Source organism: Crotalus tigris, unplaced genomic scaffold (genome assembly GCF_016545835.1).
Source record: "Crotalus tigris isolate CLP2741 ecotype Arizona unplaced genomic scaffold, ASM1654583v1 scf7180000018954.1357295, whole genome shotgun sequence".
Classification (NCBI taxonomy): domain Eukaryota; kingdom Metazoa; phylum Chordata; class Lepidosauria; order Squamata; family Viperidae; genus Crotalus; species Crotalus tigris.
The window spans coordinates 1,081,694-1,088,634 of NW_024097293.1; positions in this window are offsets into that span (position 1 = coordinate 1,081,694).

The window sequence follows — 6,941 nt, forward strand, 5'->3', positions numbered from 1 at the left end:
TCATTTTGAAGTCAGCATAGTTAGGAATGGATACCTAGGCATGGGATATTCCAACGGTTTGCTCAAATGTTCTTATAAACAACTGATAGCCACCTCAACAAATACTGTCATTTTAGAATCATCTAGGAAACATTATAATGTTGATTGTAATTCAAGGCTTTCAAATCAGCTGATGCACCTGGACCACATTGTGAAATCAAAAGGTGCTTTCAATGGATGTACAATCTGCATTTTTAGGCAATCCCAATTACTCCTGTGGTAATTAAAATGATTTAAAAACTTGATTGGCAATCAGCTGACTTTGAGTATTAATAATTTAAAACAGATGCTCTTTTCAAACTGGGCTTATCCCAAAGCTTAAGTGTCAGTGAAATACTTCAGAATTGTTCTTATATCCTAACTCTTTCAAATATTGCAGCATTTACTGCTGGAAATACTGTGGATGTGGATGATATAAAGGAGGATCTTAATGATACTGACAAGATTTTCTGTCCTGGAGGATTCCTATGACAATATTTTTTTCATCCTTAGATAAAGATGGTTTATGAACAAAGTTTTATGCTTTTATTTTTAAGGACTTTATAAAATGTTGTTGTTGTTAATTGCAAAGTCATGTCCGACCCATTGCGACCCCATGGACAACGTTCCTCCAGGTCTTCCTGTCCTCTACCATCTTCTGGAGTCCATTTAAGTTCACACCTACTGCTTCAGTGACTCCATCCAGCCATCTCATTCTCTGTCGTCCCCTTCTTCTATTGCCCTCAAACTTTCCCAGCATTAGGCCCTTCTCCAGTGAGTCCTTCCTTCTCATTAGGTGGCCAAAGTATTTAGTTTCAACTTCAGGATCTGGCCTTCTAAAGAGCAGTCGGGGTTGATCTCTTCTAGTTCTGACCGGTTTGAATGCCTTGCAGTCCAAGGGACTCGCAGGAGTCTTCTCCAGCACCATAGTTCAAAGGCCTCAATTCTTTGATGCTCAGCCTTTCTTATGGTCCAACTGTCACAACCATACATTGCAACTGGGAAAACCATGGCCTGGACTATACGCACTTTTGTTGGCAGGGTGATGTCTCTGGTTTTTAGTATGCTGTCTAGATTTGCCATAGCTTTCCTCCCCAGGAGCAAGCGTCTTTTAATTTCTTGGCTGCAGTCCCCATCTGAAGTGATCTTGGAGCCCAGAAAAATAAAATCTGTCACTACCTCCATTTCTTCCCCATCTATTTGCCAGGAATTGAGAAGGCCGGATGCCATGATTTTGGTTTTCTTAATGTTGAGTTTCAAGCCAACTTTTGCACTCTCCTCCTTCACCCGCATCAAGAGGCTCTTTAGTTCCTCTTCACTTTCTGCCATTAGAGTGGTATCATCTGCATATCTTAGGTTGTTGATATTTCTCCTGGCAATCTTAATTCCAACTTTTGATTCATCTAGCCCTGCTTTTCTCATGATGTGCTCTACATATAAGTTAAATAGGCAGGGCGACAGTATACAGCCTTGCCGGACTCCTTTTCCAATTTTGAACCAATCAGTGGTTCCGTGTCCGGTTCTCACTGTTGCTTCTTGACCTGCATATAGGTTTCTCAAGAGACAAATGAGATGGTCTGGTATTCCCATCTCTTTAAGAACTTGCCACAATTTGTTGTGATCCACACAATCAAAGGCTTTTGCATAGTCAATGAAGCAGAAGTAGATGTTTTTCTGGAACTCCCTAGCTTTCTCCATGATCCAGCGTATGTTGGCAATTTGATCTCTAGTTCCTCTGCCTCTTCGAAATCCTGCCGGTACTTCTGGTAGTTCTCGATCCACATACTGCTGGAGTCTAGCTTGTAGGATTTTAAGCATAACTTTACTAGCATGTGAAATGAGTGCGATAGTTTGAACATTCTTTGGCATTGCCTTTCTTTGGAATTGGAATGTAAACTGACCTTTTCAATCCTGTGGCCACTGTTGAGTTTTCCAAATTTGCTGGCAAATTGAATGTAGCACTTTTACTGCATCGTCTTTTAAGATTTTGAATAGCTCAGCTGGAATACTGTCACCTCCACTAGCTTTGTTGTTGCTCAGATTTTCTAAGGCCCATTTCACTTCACATTCTAGGAGGTCTGGTTCGAGGTCAATGACCATCTCATTGTGGTTATCTGGGATGTTAAGCTCATTCTTGTATAGTTCTTCTGTGTAGTTTTGCCATCTCTTCTTAATCTCTTCTGCCTCTGTTAGGTCCCTGCATTTTGGTCCTTTATCATGCCCATCTTTGCATGAAACTTTCCCTTCATATCTCCAATTTTCTTGAAGAGATCTCCGGTCTTCCCTATTCTGTTGTTTTCTTCTATTTCTTTGCACTGTTCATTTAAAAGGCATTCTTATCTCTTCTAACTATTCTCTGGAATTCTGCATTCAATTGGGTGTATCTTTCTCTTTCTCCTTTGCTTTTCACTTCCCTTCTTTCCTCAGCTATTTGCAAAGCTTCCTCAGACAGCCTTTTTGCTTTCTTGCATTTCTTTTTCTTTGGGATGGTTTTAATTGCTACCTCTTGTACAATGTTGTGAACTTCCATCCATAGTTCTTCAGGCACTCTGTCTATCAAATCTAATTCCTTAAATCTATTTGTCACCTCTACTGTATATTCATCAGGAATATGATTTAGTTCATACCTGACTGGCCTAGTGCTTTTCCCTACTTTTTTCAATTTAAGCTTAAATTTTGTAACGAGAAGCTCATGATCTGAGCCACAGTCAGCTCCTGGTCTTGTTTTTTACTGACTGTATAGAGCTTCTCCATCTTTGGCTGCAGAGCACATAGTTAATCTGATTTCTATGTTGACCGTCTGGTGATGTCCATGTGTAGAACCGTTTCTTGGGTTGTTGGAAAAGAGTGTTTGTTATGACCATCGTATTCTCTTGACAAAATTCTATCAGCCTGTGCCCTGCTTCATTTTGTACTCCAAGGCCAAACTTGCCTGTTATTCCGGTTATCTTTTGGCTTCCTACCTTCGTATTCCAATCCCCCGTGATGATAAGGATATCATTTTTTGGTTTTAATTCTATAAGGTGCTGTAGGGCTTCATAGAATTTTATATAGGCTTTATAAAATAGCTTCCTTCTAATTTCTGAACCAATGGTCTAGCTTTCATTTATTTGCTTTGATTCTTATTTGGATTGTCAAAATTCCTATGAGGAAAAATAAAATAAGTCCCTTTGCAACCATTATGCTCAACATAACTACTTATAGGTAATTGTCATAATTTCTTAACCTTCAAACCAGTAATTAGAATGTACAAAACATTTTTTTCTTACATTAGCATAGTCAAGTGGAAACTCTGACTGCACCCCAACAAAACAAAACAAAACAGACTTTTTGTCAGTCTTTTGCTACTTTGCATTTATTTATCCACTATATATATATATTAAACTTTTCAGAATCAGAAGATATGGGCATAAATTAAAAAAATAAATAAAACATAATATTGCAGTATAGGAAAATCATTTTCCACAAAAATTCAAGTGCTGTTTTAGACTTTTAAACCTCTTCATGGCATACAGCCTAGTTAGGCCTGCCTGATTACAGCCATCCATCTCATTAGATCTAGCAGAAGAAACAAGCTGTGGATCCTGTCTGTTAAGGAATTCATTTTGGCTGGCTGCTGTGGCATCCGCCTTAATGGATCTTCTTCTGTTTGAAGACTACTTCAAATACAAATTATAAGACACAAGTACAGATGTTTATGAATTGAAAAACTGAAAGCTACATCAAATTGTATATAAACTACTATTATAATTTTAAGAATTTATTGGTAAACTGGAGATCTATGGAAAAACAAATCCATGAAAATGCACTTAGGAGAATGTGGAGAGCTACGTTCATGGATGATTCAGATGAATAGTGAAAGATATTAGACACCTGTCTTCTGGCAAATCTTTCTATTTTTGTCATAGTTTTTACTACTTCTTTGAAATTTCCCCATAGTTCCTTATTTCTCATTTAGGATTCTGTTCCTGACTCTCTCTTACATTCCTGCCAATTTAAGTGGACCCCAACTCTCTATTTTGCCTACATAAACACATATACAAATTTCATGGCTGCTTGACAGAAACTTGATTTCTACTTATGTAATGTAAAAGTATAATCTTCCTCCTGTGGAGACAGAAGTGGGGACAACATAGTGGTTAAATATTAAAGGAATATGCAATCATTCTTTTTCATGAGTTGATGAGTTAAGTGTTATCATTTTCTTCCTTTCAGTTGTGCCCAATTCTCAAAGTCTGCAGTTTTCTTGGCAAGGTTTTTCAGAAGGGTTTACCATTGCCTCTTATCTAGAACTGAGAGAAAATAACTGGCCCAAAGTCACTCAGTTAGGATTAGAACTCATAACCTTCATGTTTCTATCAAAGGAAGTTTGGTTTTAAGTTCTATCTTCTTTTAAATACTTTTAAATACATTTATTCATATATACGCACATAATCAAATACATACCAATTTTACTAATAATGTCTTTATGATGGTTCCCTTCATTCAGTACATCACATGTCAGTTCATGGAAGCTTCAGTACTTTAGATATACTTGTCTTTTTAATAGGTATTGAGGAATTCTCTATAAATTTTAAGTTGCAATGTTTATTTTAATTGTTTTTAAGGTGTGGGGTTACTTCTAAAACTCTTCTAAAAGATTTTCTGATAAACTTAAAAGATGGTCTATCATAAGCAGTTTAATAAAATATTTCTTCCACAATGCGCAAACCTATAAGGCCAAGACAAGTTATATGCATTAAGGAATTAGATCTGATAGACAGATAGACAATAGGGGAACTCAGGCACCACACAGGTTATGTAGAAAGGAAACACAGGGCCACTCACAAAGGACTCAAATGTTTATACACCAATGTACAGAGTATGAACAGCAAACAGGGTGAACTAGAAATTCAGGTTAATGAGGGCAGATACGATATTGTTGCCATTACGGAAACATGATGGGATGAAACCCACACATGGAGCACACAGCTAGAGGGATTTAAATTATTTAAAAGAAACAGACCAAATAAAAGAGGAGGTGGAGTTGCTCTCTATATAAGAAATAACTACATCTCTACAGAAATAGAGCACAACAATGATAAAAACTGTCTTGAATGCATTTGGCTCAATATAAAAGGGGAAAAAAATGACATTGCCATAGGTGTATACTACAGACCACCCAACCAAACAGAGGAAATAGATGAACTTTTTGCTAGTCAGCTAACTAAGGTATGTAGGAAGCACATCACACTAGTAATGGGGGACTTTAACTACCCTGACATCAACTGGGAGACAAACTCCGCACCAAGTGGAAGATCAAACAGGTTCCTGGCAACCCTAGCAGACAACTTTGTCTCCCAAAAAGTAGAGAATGGAACTAGGGGATTAGCCATTTTGGATCTAATTCTCACTAACAGAGATGAAATGATAGACGGTGTTGGAGCCATAGGAACCCTGGGAGGAAGTGATCATGCAATATTAGAATTCAACATTATAGAAGCACAACCAATAGAACACAGTCAAACTAGAGTCTGGGACTTCAAGAGAGCTAATTTCAATAAACTTAGAGAGGGCTTGGGAAGGATTCCATGGATGAGAATCCTCAAGGGGAAAACAACTCAAGAAGCTTGGGAAATTTTGAAAAATGAGATAATAAAAGCACAGTCTAGCACAATAGCAACAAAGAGGAAAAACAACAGCTCTCAAAAAAACCCAGCATGGCTGCATAAAGAACTCTCTGACAAATTGAAAGATAAAAAGGACAAGTATAGAAAGTGGAAAGAAGGGAACATAACTAAGTCAGAATATCAGCAAATAGCCCGAGCCTGCAAAGATGAAGTGAAGAAAGCCAAGGCTCAAAATGAACTAAGGCTTGCAACCAAAGTCAAAAATAACAAAAAAAAGCTTCTTTCAACATGTAAAAAACAAGAAAAACGTGAAGGAAATGATTGTTCCATTAGTGGGTAGATGTGGCAAGAAGGTGACAAGCAACAGGGAGAAAGCAGAACTATTTAACTCATTTTTTGCATCTGTCTTTACACAAAGGAAAAAAACAGACCAACCTATCAAAAATAGTGCCATAAAAAACAAAATAAAAACACAAGTTAAGATAGGCAAGAAAATGGTAAGTGAGCACCTGTCCAGCCTAGATGAGTTCAAATCGCCAGGACCAGATGGATTACACCCCAAGGTTCTCAAGGAACTGGCAGATGTGATATCGGAACCACTGAACTATATTTTTCAAAGATCCTGGAACACAGGGGAACTACCAGAGGACTGGAAAAGAGCTGATGTAGTTCTCATCCTCAAAAAAGGAAAAAAAAATGGATCCAGGAAATTACAGACCTATCAGCCTGACCTCAATACCTGGGAAGATCCTGGAAAAGATAATCAAATAACGAATCAATGAACACCTAGAGGCAAACAAAGTCATTACTAAAAGCCAACATGGGTTTGTCAAAAATAGATCATGCCAGACAAATCTTATTGCATTCTTTGACCAAGTGACAAAATTAGTGGATCAGAGGAATGCTGTGGACATAAGTTACTTGGACTTCAGTAAGGCATTTGATAAAGTAGATCACAACCTACTACTTGACAAGATAGAAAAATGTGGGGTAGACAGAACCACCACCAGATGGATCCGTAGCTGGCTGACCGGCCGTACTCAGTGAGTGGTCCTCAATGGAACTGCATCTATATGGAGGGAAGTGTGTAGTGGGGTGCCCCAGGGCTCTGTTCTTGGCCCAGTGCTCTTCAACATCTTCATCAACGATTTGGATGAAGGGATAGATGGGGAACTCATCAAATTTGCAGATGACACCAAGCTGGCAGGAATAGCCAACACTCCAGAAGACAGGCTTAAGATACAGAAGGATCTGACAGACTTGAACACTGGGCACTAACTAACAAAATGAAATTCAATGGTGAAAAAAGCAAGG